This window comes from Notamacropus eugenii, chromosome 5 (assembly GCF_028372415.1).
Source record: "Notamacropus eugenii isolate mMacEug1 chromosome 5, mMacEug1.pri_v2, whole genome shotgun sequence".
NCBI lineage: Eukaryota > Metazoa > Chordata > Mammalia > Diprotodontia > Macropodidae > Notamacropus > Notamacropus eugenii.
The window spans coordinates 289812932-289839194 of record NC_092876.1 but is presented as its reverse complement, the minus strand read 5'-3'; positions in this window follow the sequence as shown (position 1 = coordinate 289839194).

Below are 26263 nucleotides of genomic sequence, written 5' to 3'. Positions count from 1 at the left end.
CTGATCAGCCACAGTCGAACACACTGAAATTTCACTTTATCATGGTTATGTCATTTTGGTGCTCTTCGAAGATGAAGGACAACAACCAACCAAGACCTAATCAAAATTCTTTCTTTTCCTGGAAGTCTTCCCTATTCCCTTTTAATTCTAGTGACTTACCTTTGTAAATGATTTCCTATATATTCTGTATATAGCTTGCTTTGAATATATTTGTCTGTTTGTGGTTTCCCCCATTAAATTGTAAGCTCCTTGATGGCATGGACTGTCTTTTGACTGTTTTTATATCCCAGCTCTTAACACAGTGTCTGGCACATGGTAGGTATTTAATAAATGTTTTGATTGATTGGCTGATAGTTCACACTTAAATTCAGATATGGACTAGGAAACTCCCTAAACTGTCAGATAAGAAGAGATTTTTCCTTATCTGGGACACAAAGGTATTTTTATCTTTCAGACTCTGAAACCAGCTTTCCACTATGACATACTTTATTGTTAATTGCAAAGACACTCAGTCTTATCATCATATTTTCAATGTCCTAATAATTCTGCAGGAACATTTCTTGAATGCTTTGATTATAAGCAAGATAAAGTAACATTCTGAGAACATCTTGGATCACAGTTTGAAGGAGTGACACAAAGCTGTAAAATCCTAAGTAATCATAAGAGTGGTCATGTCATATAGTAAGAGAAGAATTTGCTGAGGGTATTGGTGAACCCATGAGATTAAAAAAACAAACACAATAAAAGTGAATAATTACAGGCCATGATTAATTGGTTGTGTCCAATGGTCTCAAGATAGACTATATAGTAATATTAATCTTAGATATGATCTTTGCTAGATTATTTTTAAACGTGAGGCACTATAGCTATCATGGTGATGCTCTACAAATTGCATATGGATGTCAACAATATAGAGAAAAAACTGGGAGAGATCAAGTCCATACTTGGTTTAATACTGCCATGACTGACCGTCACTCTCCACACAACAGCTGTTCCAAGACTTCTCTTAACAAGCTCCTTACAATACCCTCTAGCCTTCCAACAATAGCTCCAAATTTACTCAGAAAAGAGAGGCTATCCTTTTCGACCTGTCTCTTTTCTCTTTTCCATATGTCAAAACTTTTCCTGTAGCCTCTTTCATTTTTTCTCTTTGACTTCAATTTTTGAAGTCTGTCCTCTTTGCCAATGTTAGGCTCAACTTCTACCCTGAAAACCATCCTTTCTCTGAACTTGCTCCATTGATGTTTCTTTTTCTTTATCCCATCTTTAATCCCAACTCATCTATTGATTTCTTCTCTGATACCTATAGACATGACTATTTATCTCCTCCACTAAAAAAAAATTAATGATAAAAAAAACCCCTCTCACTTCACTTTGTTATCCTTCTGAACTATATCTTTAACCTCGGAAATCTCCTCTCTTTCACAGCCAAACAAATGGAAAGAGGTATCTACACTTATTTTTTTTCATATTCTTGACAGTACCACTAACTTCTCTCATCATAATTTACATTCTAATAACATTTCTCACTAAAAAGACTATCCCAGTCTATCAACGATCAATTACTTAATTTTGAAGTCCCATCTCATTCCTCTTGCTTTTCCATATGACCACAATTTTTGACAGTGAAAGCAAATCCTTCCTCCTTTGATTTCTATCATAATTAGTCAAGAAAAACAATGTATTAAGTGTCTACTACGTGACACTCTGAATCAGTCCCTGACCTTGAGAACTAATTATTCTCTCTTGTGTCTCTTACTAAATACCTGACCACTCTTTCTTAGTTTCTTTGGTTGAATTATCATTAATATCCCATATATTTTAGGGTAGACATATCCTGATGGCTACCCTGAGCTAAATTCTCTCTGTCTCTTTGGTTATTTCATTATCAGTGGAGGCAATTTCTTGACTGATTTGAGTGAGGGAGGGCTGTGCAAGGTTACTAGTCTCACTTTCTCCTCCTTTTTGGGCCCTCCTAGCTCTGAGTGAATGTAAATAGCAACTGTTTTCTCTTTTGGCCAGCAACCTCAAAGGGTTTTTCCCTCCCACTTTATTTTGTTTACTTAAAGGGGCCATCCCTTGACACAATTCTTAAAGAGTCCTATTCACTGAACGGGCATTACCTTACTCAGAGAGAGAACCTGAAAAGACCTTAGCCTAAAAAAGCTGGGGTCTTCCATTGCATCCTGGGCCATCTTCAGTTGTCCTGATGAATATTTGGCCAAAGGACCCAGATGGCTGTGGAGGAGAAAGCTAGGATAGGGACCTTGCACAGCCCCCACATCCCCCACTGAAATCAAAGTCAGCTTCAAGTCATGTCATCATCTCCCTGATGTCATGGTCCTTCTTGACAATGAAGGACAAACACAGCCTCAACGCAGTTTCTTAATCTGAGTGTTCATTTACTTGTTCTTTAAAAAAAAATGATAATTGTATTTCAACATAATTGGTTTATTTTTAAATTATATGTAATTTATTTTAAGGATTCAAAAACATTTTATTTTCTGGGAACAGATCCATATACTTCACCGGACTGCCAAAGTGATCGATCTCTCTGTCTCTGTCTGTCCATCTGTCTCTCTGTCTCTCTGTGTCTCTCTGTGTTCCTGTCTCTCTCTCTCTCTCTCTCTCTCTCTCTCTCTCTCTCTCTCTCTCTCTCTCTTTCTCTCTTTCTCTATGTCTCTCAAAGTCATTTCCTCTGTTTCAGTGAAAATAGCTTTCAGAGCCTTGTGCCTCCTTCTTTCTCTTATGACTAGTCCCTAAAGCAAATTCTTTTGAACCTTTTCTGCCCTTGATGTAAACTTATTTCTTTTAACCATAACAATATCAGCTCTGGCACATTATTTTAGCCAGGCCAGGACCCTGTGAACTTCCCTCTCCCTATTTCTTTCCTAGTGGCCAATAATCCCATACCCTTACAGTAATGAGATCTGAGAGAGAGACAGAGACAGAGAGAGAGACAGACAGAGAGAGAAGAGACAGACAGAGAGATAAAGAGAGACAGAGGGGCTGAGAGAGACAGAAAGAGACAGAGAGACAACAAAAGACACAGAGAGAACAAATCTGTGTACTGTATAAAATATAAACATTACCAACCTGACATTTAAAGCCTTTCCCAATCTAGGTCTCACTTAACCTTCCCAGATATACTTTATATTACTTTCCTTCATGCTCTCTCTGTTTCAATCTAACAGGCACATTAACTACTAAAGAACTCAGTCTTCCTATCTTTGCGCAGGCTATTCCCCCAAGCCTGATACGAACTCCTTCCTCACTTGGACCTCTGGAATCCTTAGTTCCTTCCAAAGGTCAATTCAAGTGCTACATCCTAGGGAAAACATCTTCTGAATCTTCCAGGCAGTTTTTTTTTTCCTCCTCCCTCCTCAATAATCAAGTACTTAAATATATGCATGAATAGTTCTACTGTCTGAGAACACATAATGCTTTGTTTTTTCCCTTTGTATCTCTTGCACCTGCCACAGTACCTTGTTTAGTAAGTTTTGTAAAGTTGACTTGAACTGAATGAATTGATGCCCTGTATCATTTTACTTTGTCTCCTTTTAAAGAAATTCCTCAAAGAGGAATTATACAGTTCCTGATATGCCTTCAATCAATAAACTGACACACATTTATTAAGCATGTAATAATAAGTTTAAAGAAAACAGAATTCTAAGAATCAGAAATTAGTCAATTAGTCAATTAGTCAATTAGCGATCTTTGAGACAGCTAGGTAATGCAAATGACAGAGTGCTGGGCCTGGGATTAGGAAAATCTGAGTTTCTATCTGGCTTCAGATACTTACCCTGGGCAAGTCACTAAATCCCTGTCTCAGTTTCAAATGTAAAATGATGTAGGTGGGGTTCAGTAAATGCACCTTAAAGATGAGGATTAAGTGAGATACACTTGCTGTCTTTCCATTGTTTTCAAAGAGAACCAATAGCATCACAAGGTTGAGGTATGGGCAATGTCTTGACATTCTCAAGAACTGGATTTAAAGGAGGCAGAGCCGCACAGAACCTTCAGCCTCACTTTTTCTTCCAGTCATCCAAGTCCAGTAAAGATGACTGACCATGTCTGGGATGCAGTGGATTACCCTGAAATCTTGGATGCTTGGCCAAGCTCTAATACTCCACGGTAGCTGTACTTGCCTTCAGGGCCCTTGTAACAAATTATTTTTACGTGCCCATTCTGCTGAGGGAAGTCTTTGGATGCTTGGGGTAGACGTCCCCCTAACTCATTGACAGGATTAAATTCTGAACCTCATTTAGCCTGTCTCCTGAGAATGTTTCATTGGTCTGTGGCCCTGTACATTCTACAACTTCTTGGAGCCACAGGTGAGAGATGGAAGAAGGTGGACACCAAAGGTGGAGGAGCATCCCTGAAAAGGGCTCAGCAAAGCCTCACATCAAAGGGGTTAGTCCTCCTTGAACACCCCCAAACAACTAGTATGGTATGGGTCTTATTTAAAACCTTATTCCTTTCTCTTCTCCATTTATTAAGCACCTATGATATGATAGGAATTTTGTTAGTACTAGATCTTCAAAGATAAAAAACAAAACAGTACTTACCCTTAAGGTGTTTCCATTGTAAGTAGGGAAAACATACACACACATACACACACACAGAAGGAGAGAGAGAGAGAGAGAGAGAGAGAGAGAGAGAGAGAGAGAGAGAGAGAGAGAGAGAGAGGAAAACAACCCATGAAAAACAGATTAAAAGTAACCTGGGGGAATCACAGAGCATGTTACTCAGGCCAAGTCTTGAAGGAAACTAAAGATTTTAGATTAGGGAAACTTAAGATGGTTTTTAAGTAAAAGTAGTCTTGATTACATCATAATATTTGACACTTTTTCCACACTGTTCATTGACCATCAATACCCTGTCCTCCTGTCACATTTCCATTCTATTTCATAGTACTGGAGTCATCTGATCCCAAATTCCATCTCTAATATTCACTACATGTGTGACCTTAGTCAAATCACATATCATCTTTGGGCCTTAGTTTCCTCATCTGAAAAATGAGAAGGGTTGGCCTTTAAAGCTTCTTTTTACTCTAACTCGATGATCCTACATCTTGTTCTAATATTTTCTGGTTTCTGCAGCCTGATGAAAAGTGACTGCTGACTGCCCACTTAACTCCTCTGAAAATTTGAAATGAGAATGATTTCTCCTGGACCAGCATGAATATTTTTTCTACGTCCTCCCAGCAGGTTTCAGAAAATATCTTGTGAAAACCATGGAACTGACCCATAGTTCACTACGCCTTTTTTGCTTAAAGCTTAATTGCATCCTCTCAGCAGGATCATCCCTCATCATTGATTATCTCCCTCCCATTACTCCCCAGTGATTTATTCTGGTCATGCCTATCTTTAAGGAATAGGACTTTTCTTTTCCTCCAGCTATTTAGACACACTCCAAAAATCAACAACGCAAACTCATTCATTCATAATGATTGTACCAGAATAAACATTAATTTCCGATTTCTCTTTGAAATAAAGTTATTGGGTTATTTTCCCAAAATCTTTCAAATGAGAGGTAGAAAATAGAGATAAGAATATTTTAGGTCCAAATCTCTATTTCTCCCCAAAAGGGATTACATTTTCTCCTCCTCAAGACCAAATTAACTTGCTTAATACTCTCTTTTTCAAATATGTATACAAACATACACACACATACACACATATATATGATACATACATATATATACATATACATATATGTATACTTAGAAACATACTGTTGTTGTTCTTTGTGCTTTGTTTTCAAAGAGGACCAGTGATATCATGGAGTGATGACTTGGGTATGAATTGGATTTAAATGAGGTACAGTTGCACAGTCCTCAGTCTCACTTTCTCTTCCACAGTCATCAAAGTCCAGTGGCAAGACACAAGTCAAAAGGACTGGGTATGGTGTCAGATGCAGTGGATGATCTTGTGACCTTGGTGTGTTTGATGTCTGATCAAGCTCTAAGAACCTGCTTGCATAGCACCTGCTGCAACCACCTTCATGACCATTAGAACATATTGTTCTCATCCACCTATTCCACCAGGGTGAGGGGAAGTCTTCATGTGTTTGGGACAGACATCCCCCTAACTCACTGATGGGTTTGAGGTCTATTGGTTACCCTTGACCTGGTTTCACCTGTCTTCTCAGATAGTTTTATCAGAGTGTGGACACTGCTCATTCTACAGCTTCTTAGAGCCACAGGTAAGAGTTGGGTAACTAATTGGACACCAAAGATGGACAAGCAGCCCTGAAAAGGGCTCAGCAAGCTGTCACATCAGAGGGACTATTCTTCCCTTAACATCCTATACATCTCTCAGTTACATGCACATAATGGGTGTATATGTATGCATGCATGCGATGTATGTATGTAGATTTATATAACTACTCTTCTTTCCCTCATCTTTTGGCAGTTGAATAGGACCAAAAGTAATGACTTGGAGTATATGTCTTTATGTCTGTCTGCATGTGTATGTATATGTTTATGCAAATTATAAACATATATGGGGTATATGTAGATAAAATATTATGAAACTATATAATTTTTAAAAATTATTTTATTTTTAATTTATGGAATAAAACAAGAATTTTCAAGACACAGTAGAATGACTACACATGAAACTGCAAATCTACTGTGCGCAACTTGCTCTTTCTTTCAAATATATAAAAAATATATCATGTAAATTTATTTTCTTTCTTCCCTTCTCCCTATCTTCCTCCTAGAGATGACTAAAATTAGACACAGATATACAAATTTATATATGTTTATATATACACACATACACATATATATGTATGTACATCTATATGTACATATATGCATGTATAAATATGTGTTTGTAAAATTATTCTATAAATAATTCTATTTATCAGTTCTTTTCCTGGATGCAGATAACATCTTTCTTCATACATCCTTTATAGTTAATTTGAGCACTTACAGTAGTTAAAATAACTTTTTTGCTCAAAGTTGTTCTTAAAATAATATTGCTGTTACTGTATACAAAATTTCCTTGGTTTAGATGATTTTACTCTTTATCATTTTGTGCAAGTATTTCCATGTTTTTCTAAAATCATTGAGCTCATCATTTCTTATAGTACAGTAGTATTCATTACAAATATATGCCGTAACCTGAAACTTTATTTTAAAGTTTAAAAAGAGGAAAATATTTAAAATTTTAACAAAGATGTGAAAATAACTAAAGTGAGTTTGTGTAGTTGGATCTGGGACTGCTGAATGCATATAGTAAGGTCATATCAACTGGTACAACCTGTTTCAAGCAAAAGTCCCAACACTCCTCAAGGGGGCTTCCTCTGGAGGTTAAACACAAGGGTAAAAGAGAAGAAGAACGTATTGTAGGTCAAAAAATATCCAGCATGAAAACATAAGGTCAGAAAGAAAAGGAATACTGATAGGCAAGAGATCACCCTTCCCACCATAAGGTTATCTTCTATCCGTTCTGCTTGTGTTATGTGTATGTGTGTATGTACGTATGTATTACATTTTTGTTGCTTGCTTTAGGGGCTTTATAATTATTTGTTGGTTGATCTCTGTCTCTTAGAAATCTTAGTTTCTTTTATATTTCATACATGTTTAATGAATGCTTATTGGTTTGTTGATTTAGAAGCATTATAGAAACTGAATGATTCCTCTGTGAGGAGTCAGTTCAAAAGTAGACAGAGGAAGAGGCTACTCCATTGCATGAGGGCTCCAGGCTTAGGGAAGACTTTTCAGTATGGTGATCCAAGATGGTAATGTTGACCTCCTCGGATTAAAGATCTTGTAGCAATAAAGCTAATAGTCCTCTGCTGTCTCAGTTTCCTCAATGGCAATTGTGTGGTAACCTACCTTTTTCCCAGGGTTGTTATGGAGGTCAAATGAGACAACGTTTGTAAGTGATTGGTGCAGCGTCTGGCACATAGGAGCTACTTAATGCTTATTCTTTCCTTCTGCATTGATAAGCTTCCAACCGAGAGGTTCTTGGAAGTAAAGAAGAGCATGTTTGTCTAGAGCAGACACAACTTGTCATCTACTGCTTTATGGATCTCAAAGAGACTTTGGATACCAGATATTTTAAAGGCTCCAACAACATGGAGAAAATAGTCTGAGAAAAATCTGATCTCCCACTTTTCAGCTAATGATTTTTTACTTTTAAAAATGACTTTGTCTTTAAAAAAACTAAATTCTTTTTAACACTGAAAGAGACATGGTTACATCAATATTAGTATTAGTATTATTATTTCTGTAATTATTTTCAAGTGAACACTAGAACTTCACAGTAACAAGTCATTTATGTTTCAATCCAATCTCAAAAGTATATCTTTTTAATTTTTTTCCCTTTGAAAGGCATAAAAGTGACTTACATGTTTTGCATTTTGAATAATGCATTTATCCTAGAGATATAGTCTTGACCATCTGAATCCTTTACTGGTTCCATCAGTTTCTTTTCTCTGCTGTCTGAACTCCATTAGCACAAATGTATTCCTTTTGAAAAAGCTTCATAAAATAGGTATAGAATTATCTATCTGTGAGTATACATAGTCCACTCCATTTATTTTGGGAGGCTGAGAGGAAAAGTTTTAAAGCCACCCAAACCAAGTACATGCTTTGCATGGAGGTAAGGGAGGGGGAAGGAATCCAACGGCTTTGATGAAAGTGAGAGGTCATATATTGTGAAGGCCCTAAAACTGTATTATCCTGGATGCAAGGGTACACATAAGAAAAATCTTGTAAGCAAACTGTGGACAAGATTGAAGAGTTCTATATCCCAGACCCCAAACTGTGTGATGCAATGTAAATGGATCTATTCTGGGCTTTTGACTCTCTCATAAAACGTGAGATGGTAATGAGAGCTTTCTTTACAAGTAGGAAAAATCATCTATTAGAAACTTTACTCTGGAAAGTGTAACCCCCAGCAATTTTTTTCGCGATGATATGAAGTAATATTTTCTAGTTTCTTAACAGATAATAAAAGACTCAGCATTGAAACTGTTTCATTCCTGTGCTCTTATGTAGGACAGGATACCCAAGAATCCTATTAAAATGCCTGAGGATCTTATATCTTAAATGAGTTTACATTGCTTCTTACAGCTTTCAGCTTCCCATGTTGAAATTTCAAGTGTACAAGGGTACCTTTATTATTAAATCTCCAACAGGGAACCTCACCTACATTACAAGGTAATACTTTTACAGCTTTTGTATTTATATTGAGAGTATGGAATATTGTGTGAAGGCTTGGGAGCTCTATTTCATTTCAGGAGAGGCAGCAAGAGGGCAGAGAGTTGGTGATGAACACAGCTTTGTGGTATATCTATATACATGTATGTATGCATATGTATGTAGATGCATATGAATATATGCGCATACTCACACACATACTTATATACAGACACATATATTGGTTCTTATACCATTCACCATCAAAAACAAACAAACAGAGAAAGGTTGTACTCAGCATGTCCCTACTATGGGACTTTGTTTTTCCTCCCAGATTACGTCTGGGTTGGGAACGGCAAGAGAGAAAATTTTTAAAAAGAAACAACATTTGAAGAAAGAAACCCATTTTAAAATCTAGGTATACATTTAAAAATTAAATGTCACAGTTATTACTTTCAAAAAGGATGACATTCCCACACTTTAGCTACACATTGGAAATTACCAGATAGAAAAATAAAGTGGAAGTGTGAATTTCCTTGATAAGTTATAATGAAAACAATTTCTATCTCATTCAAAAATACTTCTGTAACATCTACTCATGTGAGAAATATGAACTGATAAACAAACAAACAGACATTGTTCTTTCCCTTAAAATCACTGACTTGGGCGATCCCAACTTCAGGAGAAAGTTCTTTGAAATTAGAAAATAAACAGAACTGTCATACTTAATTTGATCATACTAGAAAATTAATTTTAGAAAAGCTAAGCTTGTGATACACTAGAATTATCACATACTTACACATTTTAATTTATTAAGATTTCTTTTAATTAGCTTTGATTGCTCGGAAGATCTAAGTTTTCATTGATGGAGGAATCCTTTCTACTAATATTATTCTTAACCCTTCTATCTTTCAAGAATTGCCCAGTAACAAAGTGACTCACTCAGTACCAGTGTGGCAAAGTTCAAAGAACCTTAATCCTGCAAATTGACTAACTGAACTTGACTAGTCTGGCACTGAGTGATACACACCTTGGTACTGGGTCAATATCCAGGAGTATTTCCAGATCTAAGAACTACCAAACTTTCAAGTAAGATAATGAACTTAGAACTGAAAGAGTTCTTGGTGGACGTGTATCTAGCACCATCATCTTAAAGATGAGGCAATGAAGGTCTGTAGAAGCTGTGATTTGCCTATGGTCCCATATAAAGCAAATGACAAAAGCAGGATTTAAACCCACACTATCTAACTAGCTCCAGAACTTTTTCTTTACCATGCCATGCCCCCTCTACCTGTACAACATTCAAGAAATCGAGGCATTTAAGAAGGAATCCATTCTTTTTCATTCATCTTCATTCTTCTCTAGGCTATAATACTGACTCATCTCCATAGGACTTTCTCTAGAATGCCATAGAAACCTTTCCATCCTGAAAGTTTTATCCACCCCTGCACTACATCTCACTCGTGTGAGGATGAAGAGGCCTTCACGCCTGTGGCCTCTCCCTCTGATTAACTGATTTTTCTCAGAAGGAGAGTCTGTTTTACTATGTCTGCATTCCTCCTGGAGCTGTCTTGCCCATGCGTCTCTGCAGGATTTACTCTACCACATTCCCTCAACTAGTACACACACACCTCCTACCCTAAACACTTTTAAACTGTCTTTTGTGCATTGTCTTCCCTCATGAGAAGGCAAGATCCTTGAAGACAAAGACTCTCTTTATGCTTACATTTTTTGTCCTACAACTTAGCACAGTGTCTGCTACATGGTAAGTATTTAATAAACATTTACTGATTTAAGTTGATTGGATTTTGGAGGAGAGAAATTAACCATATAGGAGAATGATAACAAAGTCTGGAGAGTCAGGATAAGAGTAAAGAGGGAAGAAAACCATGTCTGACTTGAGACTTCCCCAAAAAGGAAGCTACAAGATGAACTCAAAAATGGGAGAAGGGGACCACAGGGGCAAAGGTATTTTCCCTTTGAGAAGGAAGGTGAGGCACGATGGTAAATCTGACTAGGTAGCAGTGGAGCTGGGAAAGGAATGAAGGATGCTCAGTCTGGGCACTTGCTTAAAATTGAAGTTTTAGAAGAAACTCACCAATAGAGGAAGGAATGGTGGTGAAGCAAAGAGATCTTCAAGAGTGAGAAGGTGGCAGGGGAAAGCAAGATTTTCCAGGGTGAGAGAATAGCTGATGCATAATGGTGAATGATAGACAGTCAGGAGCAGAACTGGGAGAAAAGAAGAGGATGGTATAGTGGAAATAGCATTGGACTGAGTTTGAAAACATAGGTTTAATCTCTGTTCTCCCACTTACTAACAGTATGATCTTGGCCAAGTCACTGAGTTTCTCTAAGCCTCCATCCTTTTAATGACCTTTCACATGAAGGAGTTGAAGAGATGAAATCTTCGGTTCCTTCTAGTTCTAAAATTTTATAACCTTGAGCATAAGTGTAAAGGATTATAAGATCTATAAAGTTATTACATCTTAATTTTTTAATATATTGAGAGAGATTACTTAAATTAAAAAAATAGTGCTTGGGGAACATAATTTTCTATTATTTAAGAACACTCTAAGAAAGCATTTTTCACAATGGATGGGTATATAATAGGAAAACTTAGTTGTGGTTATACTATGTTGTGTGATACTATGTTGTATAACTATATTAAAGGTATCTCATATATACTTATATATTCTATGCCCAGGATGTCCCACTGGCTTGGTTCTGCCTTTTATGGTAAATAGAAGGAACATTTCAGACATTTTCTTGGTAATCAGTATACTCTGCTACTTCTCATTGCAGCTGATTTCTATCATATAAGGTTGCCATTCCTTTGTTTTGTTCATATTGCTAGTGAATATGATAAACCAGTAAAACCAGGGATTTTTGCACTCCTAGATCAGAGAAAGACAAGAACAAACCTTCTGGGGTCTAAATGCCATTGGACAAAATTCTATGAGAAGAGATACAGAAATGGAAATTGAAAACAGCCATCAGAGCAGGAGCTGCCTTTGTTCTAAGACCCTCTCAATCTATTAAGGATATTAAGGATCCATATAAGCAAGTGTCCTCCATTTGCACAGATAATCTCCCAAATATGTGAGATTTTCTCAAGATCACTGTTATCCAAATGTCTTAAAGAGCTGCTTTCTAAAAAAGAAATTGATAGCTTTTGTTTTTACATATCCTTAATTTCCCAATAAATCTCTGTCACTATTTGGCAGCTTTCGATAATCATAATTGAGAAGAAATTGAAACAGATGGTACTCAGTATCTTGCTGAACTATTCTCACAAACGCATACAAAGTGCCCATATTCTGGTCCCGTAATTCCCTGATAACTTTCCCAGGGTCAACGTAGGGTGTTTTGGGTAATTAATTATGTAACTCCTAGACTGAGCTCCCTTACAATACAGTCTGTACTGTCAAATCTATACAAAAGACAAATCTAGTAACAAAAGTATTTAAGGCAGGAAACAATGTAGTTAACAAAAAATAAAAAAGAGAGAGTGAAGGAAGGAAGGAAGGAAGGAAGGAAGGAAGGAAGGAAGGAAGGAAGGAAAGAAGGAAGGAAGGAAGGAAAAATTGAATACTAAAAACATTATTTTTACCCATACATAAACAAAAGCCTTCTGTCAAAAATTTATGGGGTGATAGGTAACTGGCTCTCAGCTCAGAGGGAGGAAGCAGTCTTTCCCTGTCCCCTCTCCTCATATTCTCAGCAGCCATCATAAGATTTCTACATCTCAGGGGACATCTGGTCTCTGCTAAAAGATAGCAACTGTGCTACATCAAGATTCCAGCTTAACACTTTTCCAAGCCTGCTCATTACCAATGCTAGGAACGTAACTTTTTTCTTATGTTTTCAAATTTCATGAGAGCAGGGACTGTTTTTTCCCTTTCTTTATGTACACACCGCTTAACCCTGTGCCTAGCAGAGATTAGTCACTTAAGGAAATATTTATTGACTGATAATTTGGGGGCTCTTCAGGACTCCCTTTACGTTGAACCTAATAAATTTCTAATTTCCCACTTTATGTGGTTCTACTTGATTTCCTTTTATACATTGTCAGCTTAGCAAGTCTAGCTGTTTTGTACCCCTTCCTTGGGGGCTAATGTGAGGCTTAACTGAGATAATGAATGTAGACCACTTTGTAAAACTTAAAGTGTTATATAAATCCTAGGAATTGTCATTATCATCATGATTACTGTGATGATGAAGATAACTCCATTCCTTGAAGCTCTGAAAGTCCTGAGTTCAAGCAGTGTTTATAGAACATTACAAGAGAATGCTGGTAAATATTTAACAACTAGGCTCTCTAGAAAAAAATGCAAACCAATATACTTTTAGGTTAAATCTGTATTACTGACACTTCAAGTGTGGGAAATCAATTAAACAATAAATAAATAAATAAGTCCTATTCTACAGTGATTATTGATTTCTGAGGTGTAGGTACTTACAATGAAAATTTAACAATTTTTTCCAACCAGCACACCCCTGCTTTTGCACATATATATGTATATATGTATACATATATGTATATATATATTCTATACATATATATGTATAGAATCAATATAGATACTATAGATTCTATAGATATATCTATCTTATATCTATCCTACTCTCCACTCAGTCACCACACCAATTTATGCTGTCATCACCTCTCCTAGACTATTGCAAAGGATTTCTAATTATCTAATTATCTCCCGACTCCAATCAATCCTTTATATAATTGCTTAAATGATTTTCCTAAAATATAGGTCTGACCACACCCCTCCTCAAAGAACGCCAGTGATTTTCTAGTGCATCTAGGCTAATATATAACTTCTTTTGTTAGACATTTAAAGCCCTTTGTAATTGAGTCCCCTCATACGTCTCTGGACTTCTTAAACATCACTCTCTTCCACACACTCTACAATCCAGTCACTCTAGCCTGCTTATTTCTCACATATGACATTCCACTTCCCATCTCCATGCTCTTGTACCACTTTTCCCTTATGCCTGGCATGCTCTCTTTTCTCTTCTCCATTTCTAAAAATCCATGGCTTCTTTCAAATCTCAATTCAAACTCGCCCTTCTGCAGGAGGCCTTTACCTGCTTCCTTTCCGCTCAGCTGCAAGTGATTTCCCCTCTAAGGTTACCTTTCATCTACTCTACTTGTATCTTCTATGTATACACCAATTTATGTATATATTGTCTCTCTATTAGAGTGTAAGCTCTTTTAGGTGAGGAACTGTGCTTTTCTCCTGTTTGTATCCTGAGCATCTAGCACAGTATTTGGCACATAGTGAGCATTTCATAAATTGTTATTGATTGCTGGATTTTTTCTATTTAATTTTTTCTACTAATCAGAGTTCTTACTTGGTGATGCTATTACACTAGGACTAAAAGTATGGTTTTCTGAGAAATATAATGCTAAGAATTTCTCCCAGTGAATGATGATCTTTTATTCCCATCCATTATAGGAAATGATGTCCTAGTGCCTTTTCTACTGTGTCATACCTTCTATACCTACTTATTGTTTTTGCCTTGAAAATTCTTTACACTGTATAATAATAGGTAAATGCTACCTCCTTGTTCCCACTGCCCTTTAGCAAATATTCTAGCTTTCGTTCTTATATTGGTCTTTATCCTGGAAGGCAGGACAGACTTCTGTAGAAATGTATAGCTTCACAATTTCCTCATCACTTGAGCTCTAGATTTTGAAAATAGTTGATGCTCAATAAATGTTTTTCAATGTATTTGCATACTTGTCATGCTCTCTACTTAATTTTAATGTTTTTTTCTTACATCAGAGACTATATAATTCACTTTTAATTCCTTGAATGTGGGCACTAAGTAAATAATTATTGGATTATTTCATAGGGTAGAAGCTTGGGAGTAGAGAGTATTTTATTTATATCTTTATCTCTTCTGCATAGCACCCTACTTGGCATGCAATAAGTGCATACAATATGTGAGTCAATTGACTGATTCAGTCTAATCGAATTAGACCGAATAAAAATCAAAGTATATGTTAAAAAGAAAAAGCTATAAAAATCTTGCCATCTTTCCAGCACTTTTTGGTGGAGGTACTAGGTTATATATCATAAATAACTTTTCGTGGCTCTTTATTGTAAGACAAGCAATCAATTACTGTCTGGTATGGAAGTCAATATACTACTTAAGGTATTTTCAAGGGGGTCAGGTGTCAAATTAATGCCTTCAAGAAGAAATGGATCAAGATGTTTTGCATCAGTGCTTTTTTTCCAAGAGGCACATTCTACCTCCACCCTCCCCCCACCCCAGGGATCTTAAACCACTGCTTTTCCAAGAAATATTTTTGGTTTCTATAATTTTGGCTTAGCGTTTTCATCACAGGAACACTCCATCTCTGTGGCTTTATACCACTACTCTTCCAAGAAAAAAAAACAAACAAAATCTACCTCATTTATTTTATTTCAGTGCTCTTTCTAAAGGTATATCCTGTTATAGAGAAGTCACAAATTGGGATAGCCTATGAATACTACAGGTATAATTCAGTACTTTTGCCTAACTACAAATGTGTTTATCCCTGAGACAAGGTAGGTATATTGAAATTCATCTATTCTCTGAGAAACAGTTGATCTTCAAAAAAAATCAGTTTCCCACAGAAAGAGAAAAGAGAGAGAATCTCTGGTTGCTACTGGTTTCCTGTCCTCTACATGGGAATCCTTGCAGTTTTCACTAGCTAGGAATCAAGACATCGGCTGTTAGTCAACATGGCCATAGTTGGGACACTAGTCCTCTGGTTTTAAGAAAGAAAAAGAGAGAAAAGAGAGAAAGAGAGAGAGAGAGAGAGAGAACTTGAAAATTAAACAAAAACTGATGTCAAAATAAAGTCTGCAAACATCTCTTGGGTTCTATACCAAAAAATCTATAGTCATGAAGTCCAAATAGAAATCATGTCAATTTATTGAACCATTTTCAAATCAATATAAGAGCTAAAGTTTCCCTTTAAAGTTCTAGCACCTTCATGGAATAGCCTTCCTCATAGCACCTTGCCTTCCACACAAAGTTTTTATCTCCTTTTATACAAACCTAGAGGTAAAATTTTGTCTTTTACATACACATGCACATATATGCACACATGAACATATATACAATAAGGAATTAATATTTCTTTTCCGAAGAGATCAGAATAAAATTCCCTAAAATTCCATTAAGATATGTTTTATTTACCAAAGTTAAATTTACCTACATCTTCTTTTATGAATCCAAATAAATTAAATTCAGTATTTATTGATAGTGTGTTGAGTGCCAGCAATATACTTTTTATTATACAAGAAATAAATCTTGACTGTCCCAAACTATGTGCCTTCTGAGCTTTCCATTATCCTGTGATAGTGGCCCACATGAATCTTGGCTATCACCTCTCCACACACAACTTGAACCACACTGGGCTTCAGTAAGTGAGTTTTCATTTTCTGTTTCCCAGTTCCAGACCTCTATCCCACTTCCAAGACACCAGCTCCAAACCATATGCCTGCTCATATAACATCACCTTCTAGCTCTTCCTCTTCAGGCCAGAAGGCTGGAGCTACTTAAGGTATCTCATGCTGATCTGCCCAGCTTAGACCTGCTCCATTTATGGCCTAGGGAGTATTTGACCCTCCTTAGTCAGCCTGGTACACCTTTGTATCCCTCTAGTATTCACCATATTGGTTCAGACTTAGTGTGGAAATCCAATTTTTTTAGCACATTGTAACTCAGAAGTACTGAGCTCAGTCAATAAACCCCACAGAAGGAATTATAAGAATTCAGAACAATGACCAGTCATGCTCACCTTGATGTTATCTTCCCTTAGTAGACAGTATGTTCTCCAAGGGCAGGGTTTAACTAGCTAGTTTACCTTTTTATTCTCAGAAATGAGCACTTGCCTGGCATGTAGTAAATGTAAAATAAATGCTTTTTTTCTAAATATTTGCTCTAAGACAATTAGGTGCCAAGGTGACACAGGGCTTGGAGTTGGGGACACCTGCCTCAGAGATGTAGTAGCTCAGTCAGGCAAGTTATTAAACCAGTCAGACTCAGTTTTCTCATCCTTAAAATGACGATAATAATACCCACCTACACGATCGGGTTGTTGTGAAGATAAAATGAGTTAACACATAGAAAGTACCCTGTAAACCTTAAAGTGCCATGTAAATGCCAGCTATCATTATCATTATCATTATTTTACTGTGTCAGAGGCCTCTACCCTCTAGGGGCATACATATACCTAGAGTTATGTGAAAAATAATACTATAACTCTGTAGAGGAAGCAGTACCTCTTTAGAAAGCAAACTAGGATCAGAAATCCTTTAGCACTCAGCAGGTTATACCGTGTTCCAGGACTTGGTGCATTTCATACAATTTCATGTAAAAATAGGGATATCTATAAGATACAATGATCACTTGGTATTCCTTTTCGTTTTTTCATTTATGCTACCGGTTATTGTTTGGGACTAGGATGCTATGATACAGACCCTAGGCATCCTGGGTTAGCTCTTCTTCCCCCATAGGGTTATTGTTATCCCAGATGCTATGGGGAAAATCTGAGTAGCTTGAGTTAATTTTTCCCCAAGGTAACTTCACCTGAAACCATAGTCCCAGGCCTTTTGAACAAAACATATAGGACTGTTCTGTGGTTTGATATGAGGACTTTATAGACTCAAGGAACTTCCATTCAAGATGCTTTTTCCTGAGGCAAGGTAGGTTGGTAATTTTAGTAAAGTATTACTTTGTCTGAACCTTCATGGCCATGGTACCCTATTGTAACCCATTGTACCACATATGAACCTTAGAAGTCAATTGTAAATTTAACAACGATTTAAAGATACATTTTAATACATAACGCAAAAGAAAGAAAATTGTATACAAAGTAAATGCACAGTTTAAGGAAAAATGTATTTATATATGTGTGTAATACACCCAAATATATACATATACACACATATTATGTATATGTGTGTGTATATACATAGACACATACATCTATCTATCTCTATATCAAATATAGATATAAATTTACAAAGACTGTACCCCATTATCAAAAGTAGTGATAACCATTTGGTATAGAAATATTGGCAGATCATTTCCTTCTTTGATGTTTTTGTCCTCTCTCCAGTATCATCCCTATATATGCTTGGTATAACCTGACTTTATAGGGTCTTGTCAAGGTTTCCACAAACTTGTGTAGTTTGTTGTTTTTTTCTCCTTTTTTTCTCATTGCTTCATGAGGCAATATTGCTTGGTGATTTCATGACTATAATTTTTAGTAATCTCTACTTTTTTGTTTGTCATTCATTGGTTTACTAGAGTAGAAAGGGGACTATATAGGAAGATATAGACAGCTAGGTGGTGCAGTGGGTAGAGCACCTGGCATTGAGTAAGGAAGGCTTATCTTTATGAATTCAAATTCAGCCTCAGACAACGGTCTGTATGACCCGAGGTAAATCACTTCACCTTGTTTGCCTTAGTTCTTCATCTGTAAAATGAGTTGGAGAAAGAAATGCAAACCATTCCAAGTATCTTTGCCAAGAAAACTCCAAATGGGGTCACAAAGAGTCAAACAACTGATAACAACTAACAACAAATACAGGAATAGGGCAATTTAGAATCTTTTTGTTTCATAGTTTGTTGTGATAAAAAAATTATCAACAAGTGGACAGAGACAGATCCATTCTAAATTCAAGACACATAGATCATCAGATGGCAGATACAGTCATTTGCCCAGATTGTACACAATTGTTTGTACTGACAAAATCTTGAGGAAGCAAGATCACCACCTTACCAAAATGCAGTGTTCTAGTAAGAATGTCATAAAGCACATCATGCTTACTACTTAATACACAACTGCAGTGCTATTTAATAAGTAGCACTTAAAATTATACTAAATTAAATTATCTTTTCATTAGGAATATAAGTTTTGTGATGGACATAAAACTATTAGAATAAGGCAACTAGAATAGTTGGAATCCTCTTGTGAGCATGTAGGTTGAAGGAACTGAAGGTATTTAGCGTAGAGATAAGAAGATATATAAATTTAAGGAATAATATATTTTGAGAATGAAGGAAGATTCAAGGACATTAAGTGTGACCCATACATTTTACAGATGAGAAAAGTGAGGCATAGAGAGGCTAATTGGCTCATCTGGGGTCAAAAAGGTTGCATCTGAGCTATGATTGGAACCTATCCTCCTGATTCCAGGTCCATCTCTCTACTCACTATGACTCACTGACTGAATCTATGGGGCGTGTAAAATACTAGTCTTACATAATTAAGATAAGGTATTGGATTACATGATTTCTAAGTTACCTTCTAGGTCTAAATACTTTAATTTTCGATTGTGGTAGATGCCAGGAGTTAGGTGAATAGCATAAATGAAAGCATATGAGTATGATTTATGTAGAACACTATAGAAATAGCTATTTCCAAGTCACTGACAGAGGGTAAAAATCAATCTTTCTTTCTCCATTATATTGGTTTCTCCATAGACTAGAAATATACCCATTTCAAGTAGAGAGTTCCTGCCTAGCAGGTGGTTCTATCATTTTTGTACATATGGGAGAGGTGCATAGGAATGTGACACATGAACTATTTCTCATTCTTTCCCCAGAGAAAATGAGGTTCCCATATGGTTACTAATCACTATTATGTTGCCTACAGAGTTCTCTCTAACACATATTCTTTTCCCTTTAAAAAGTCAACTAAATGATTTGGTTCATAGCTTTTTGGCAACCCAATTTCCCAGACTCAGGTTCAAAAACTTAACTGATGGTGCAACATAGAATTTGAAACACACACACAATACACACACATACATACATATAATGAAAAATGAAGCTGATAAAAGTCATAAATTTATCAGAGACTTAATTTGATTTAATATGTTTTGCACAATTATATTAATGAAATGATTTATGATTTCATTGCGTATCCATCATCAACAAATTTCAATCTCTCCACACTTTAATGGGTGAATTTTATGCCTTTCTTAGTCCCTTACTAGACATGCATGCCTACATTTATATATATATATATATGTACATAATTATTACATATTCTAAAACACATATTTGGGAGGCCAGTGAAGGCATAAGATATATGTGTGTATATATATATATATATGTGTGTGTGTGTGTATATATGTGTATGCATGTATATATATGTACATAATATGTATATATATATATATATATATATAAAATCACTGTGTATCACACACATTTGTGATATAGATGGTATAGAGAGAGAGCTAAGGGATATTTCACATCTAGGAGCCAATCTTCCAGTGATAAGCTTCCATTGTGCTGGTTCTTAGACCATAGTTGATCAAAGAGCTTTAGACAGAGGCTTTCTACCTTGATAGGACTTTCCAGGATTTACAATCTACTAGAAAAATCTTTAAGAACAAAGTCTCCTTTTGACATGATGATAATAGTGTTGATGACAGCTAACATTTCTATAGCATTTTAACGTTTTCAAAGCACTTTACCAATATTTTCTCATTTGATCTTTATGTATGGTGATATAAAGATTAGATCTTTAGAGGAGGAAAATGTACATAAATAATAAGGAAAGTCTTAAGGTGGAACTATGATCAAAATAAAGAATCTCTCCTAAAATTTCAATGTGTTTCACGTCCAATTAAGCAATATAAGTTACAACTTTGTTTGATTTACAGAGTATACATTTTTTGTTGCACAAGAAATTAGGAAATTTATTTTTAAAATATATTTTATCATTTTTTAAGAGATCAAACTCATCTACTTTTTTTTTTCTTTTTCTCAGGATGTCCCACCCTTCAGCTGAATGAAAGTGTCATTACAAATATGCATGATCAAGCACAGCAAATTCTCTCATTGGTTATGTCCAAAACTGTATGTTTCATTCTGCTGTTTGATTCCATCACTTCTCTTGGAGGAGGCTGCTATCATGCTTCATCTTTGGTCCTCTGGAATTGTGATTTGTCATGCAGTGATCAGATTTCTAAAGTTTTCAAAGATATTTTTTTAAAAAAATGTTGTTGTTAATGTATTTTTTTCTCCTCATTATCCACATTTCATTTCAGTGTACAGAAGTCTCTGTTTCTTCCGAAACTGTACATTCCATCATTCCTTATTAATAAAATAATATTTTATTACATGTATATACCCTAACTTGTTTAGCCATCCCCTCCCCAGTGGATCAGCACTCATTATTTCCAGTTGTTTTTCTTTTCTTCCTTTCTTCCATTTTCCCTTCCTTCCTTCCTTCCTTCCATTTTCCCTTCCTTCCTTCCTTTATTTCTTTTTACTATTATGGAAAGAAATGCTATAACTATTTCTGTACATGTGAGCCCTTTTCCTCTTTCTTTATTCTCTTTGGGGTCATATGACAAGTTTTGGTATCAATGATTCGAAGAGATTGGTCTTTTGAGTGACTTTTGGGGCATAGTTCCAAATGGTTTTGTTTTGTGTTCCCTCACTCCACCCTAGAACAGCTGGCTTAATTCATAGCTCCCCCAACACTGTAGCAGAAATTCTGCCTGGAATCTTAAAGTATGAATTCCTAAAATTCTCATTAGTGATCACGCATGAATATAATTCATTGATCAAGTAAATGTCAGGGAAGACTCAACTATATGTTAAGATTTCCTGTGATAATTAGTAAAAAAAAAAAAATGTGTCTTTATCTGTGTTACAGGGAGTTATTATTCAAACATATGCAAGGAAACAATATGTTGAATTCAAAAAGTGCCAGCTTTGTATACCTTTTTCTGAATTCAACTGTTTTATTCCAAGATAAGCTAAATAATTAAAGATAATTCAAAATGTTTTGTACCTTCTTGGGCCAGCTACTTAAGCCTGGAAAGTATCTAGATTTCTAATGTCCTCTTTAGGATTTTTGTATAATGTGGCATTTTCATATGAAGGTTGTTGGCCCATAAATAATTCAGGAAACAAACATGCATTCCATTGTAATCCAGGAGTAGAAAGCTTGATTTGTCCAGAGTATTTTTTTTTGTGCCACACATACAAATATGCAAAGCTTTCAATGGGAGTGAATATGTATTTTATCATTATAACAGTTTCTTAGCTGATACTTTTATATATCTTTTCCTCCCTTTGGGGAATTAGAGCAAAACAAAATACTTCAACTGCCCTCCAGTTAAAATTTCCATTATCTATTTTTTAAGACCACATAACCTGATTATTTCTGGAATTTTAGAGATTGTTTTTGCGAAGTTGTAGCTTATTGAGAACATACAAATATGAACAAGACAGTCCAACTTAAAAAAATGCTTTGCATATGCTGTTTATTCATGTAAACCAAACTCAACCCAAACTCCTTAGAGTGAGGATATTATTCAGTAGAAAACATAAGTTGAGCTCATCAAACTCCTTTTATGGGGGTGGGGGAAGGTGGGTGTATGTTCATGGGTAGAGAAAAATCTACAACACTGCACATGGCTAACATTTTTTTCACGCTTGGAATTTAAATCTGCTTTAGTTTGATAACGTGAAAGCTATGGTAACTATGTAACCATATACTTTTATTGCAGGTCACTGTATTTTGGGAGCAGAGAACATTTTCTTACATGTTTATTTTGTATCCCGGTGCAAGCTACTAAAGGTGATGAAACAGTTTCATAAATCATTGCTCTTTGCTCTTTTGATAGACCAATTTCAAATATAGTAAAGTATTTAAATTGTATATGACAAATCCAATCTTATTGGTAAAGAAAGAGCAGATTGCTTGCTTTTAGAGATGTATTTTATTCTTCTAATATTATAGGACTGTTTCAATACTTTGATGGATCTGATATCTCATCAATGAACTCTCACTTTTTCCTTGAGGGCTAGCAAAGTTAGTACTTAATAAATTAAATTGAATGTAAGTACATCCTCCATTGGTAAACATCCACACCTTCCTGTTTAGGCCATTCTTGTCCACACTCTTATAATAATTCATTATAGTATTTATCACAATTGCTAATATTTATAAATACTTTCAGGTTTGCAATGTAATTTATATATATTAATTCATTAGATCTTCACAACAAACCTATGATGTAGGTGTTATTATTTCCCCATTTTACAGATGACAAGAGTGGAACTGAAAAAAGTTAACCTTGACCAGGATCACAGAGATTGTAAATGTCAGAGGTGGAATTTCAACTAGTATCTTCCTGACTGCAAGTCAAAATCTACCTATCAAATGAAAGTGTTTTAGTTCTTTTGATCTATCATATTAATGTAACATGACATGTTAGATAGCAACACATTTTCAGAATCAAGAATCCTAGATGGTCTAGCCTTTGTTACACATGGGCTATATGACCCTGGAAGTAAATTATTTAAAACTTCTCAATTCCCAGGCAAATTTTGAACATTATAAATTGCAGAGAAAGTGCTAATCTACTTTGATAGAGAAAATTTGCTCATTTTCTATCCTAGTGAGATTATAGAACTGGTCTGCAACAAAGACAACAGCACTATGTTCAGTATATTAATATTTTTAAAATCAACAATGATTTATCAAATATCTAATGTGTGCTTAGCACCAGCCAAAGTACTAGAAAGAAATAAACTGGAAAGTGCTAGATAAGAAATAAATGTCCCTGCTCCCAAGGAGCTAACAGTCTATCAAGGAGAACAACATTTTGTACGCACACACATTCATACACACACTAGATGGTGAGGAAGAAGAATACTAATCAGTGATTTTCTTAAATATCCCTTATGGCACTTCCCATGTGTAGATCATCCCTGGTAATATACTGAATCCCACTTATATACTCACCATGTATCTTTCAAAAGGCCTTTGGATCATCTGCAAGCTTTGTTTCTCCTAGCTTCTGTTTCATGATTCTCAGCTGAATAATATTACTGAGAGTATGTTGGTGTTAACAAGATGGATTTTTTGTCAGGAAACTTATCATAATCAGTGAAAGCACTGCACAGTTTCTCATATAAGTTCCATTTCTCCTCCTTTTCAAAATGCTAGTCCCTTTGCAGTGTTGGTCTCAGGTGTTTGAACTGATGGATTAACTCAGTTTGTCAGTTAAGCCTGACCAACTGAATGTCATATTGTCAGAAAGACAGTCCTGTTTTTTCTTTCTATGTAGATCATAGACCATTCTCTTATGAGTGGCCATGAATCTTACTGAGGAAAATTTACAGTGTTCTAGGGCTCTATGAATAGGCAAGTAGGTGGTATGGTAGATAGAGTGCCAGTCCTGAAGTCATGAAGACTCACCCTTCCACGTCCAAATCTAGCCTTAGGCACTTACTAATTATGAGAACCTGGGTAAGGCACTTAATTTTATTCACCTCAGTTCCTCAACTGTAGAATGACCTGGAGAGGGAAATGGCAAACCTTTCCAGTATTTTTGCCAAGAAAACCCCAAATGGGATTATGAAGAGTCAGACAAGAGTAGAATAACTGAACAACAACAACAGGGCTCCATGCCATCAACACTATGTGTCATCTGCATGAAAAACTGCCTTGATTAAATATCCCTAAATCGAGTATTTAACAAGCAACAGCTCATAACTGTGATAGGAACAATAAGGAACACATGAAAAATGGAAAGGAAATGGACTACCTTCAATTTTCCTCTAGCACAATATACTTTCACCCTGTTTATTTCATTTAAATAAAGTTCTTATTACATTTGCCTGGTACTGTGCTATATAAAAGTGTGTATGATTAATAATTATTACTTGGCTACTAGTGTTGTAGGAACATATTATGTTCTATGTTCTTATTGAGTCATTTTTCATTTGTGTCCAACTCTTCCTGATCCCATTTGGGGTTTTCTTAGCAAAGACACGAGAGTGATTTGACACTTCTATCTCAAGAAAACTGAGAAAAAGAGTGCTAAGTTACTTACCCAGGGTCATATAGCTAGTAAGTGTCTGTGGCCAAATTTGAACTCAGGAACAAGAATCATTCAGACTCCAGGCCTAATTCTCTATCCACTGTCACCACCTAGCTGCCAGTTCTGTTTCACGAGGTTAAACATAGTTTTTGCTGAGGAGGCTTTCATATGGTTTGTGAAAACAGGATTGAAAACAGGAAGCAATTAGAGACCATTCAATTAAATTCCATCACTTTATAGATAAGGAAACTGAGACACAAACAGCTTATAAAGTATCACAGAGCTAGAAAGTATCAGAGCTGAAATCTGAAACCATCTCTCCTAACTGTAAATTGAATGCTTCCCATTTACTTGTATTCAATACAACATATTTCTCTGTTTTATACATTGCTTGATATTAGCACTTATGAACTTGTTGAGCAAACTTATTTCTGCAGTAGCACTTTTTAGAGTTTTGCATGATTTTTACATATTATGTGATGTCCCTTATGTGAAGAGTATTCTAAACATTGTTTTTAACATTGTGTTGATCCTAGCACAGATTTTTTTTCTCCGTGTGTTTGGTTGGGTCCAGTTGCTTTTCCTAACTATATGTTGTTAAGTATGGTTGCTACTTCCTCATATGGTACATTGGGTACTCAGAAGGAGTAGTATAAATGTGGTGATTACCAACAACAGGAATATATTAGTGTAAAAATTATTCCAGATCTGTTTCATTTAATACATGGTTCTAGTCTTCCTTTTCGTTTTGTCTATGATGCACTCAGTATGGTGTAACAGCTATATTTAAAGTCAAATTTTCTTCAAGCTTGTTTTCTCAACTACTCTTTTGCTTGTTTTGGGGGATCTATATTAACAATAATGTTCTATCTTCTCATTCATACTGCTTTGTACATGAACTTCTTCTCTGGACTGGAACCCTTAATTGACATGACAAAGAGATTGGGTGTCTTCTGTCTGAGGACATCTCTGGGATCATTCAATGTATTTGTTAAGGTGACTTTATATATTTAAACTTTTCTAGGAAATATTAATTTACAGGCAACATCTTTACTTCTAAATCATTTGCCATTTTTGGACTCCAGAGCTTGACTAAGAAGGAATGGAATCACTGTAATTATACAAGATGTCTTCTCATTTTCATCCTTTCTTCTAATGTTGTAATTTTTTAAAAAAATATTGAGAGCCAGAAAAGACCTCAAAGTCTAATGCTTTTATTTTATACATAAGCAAA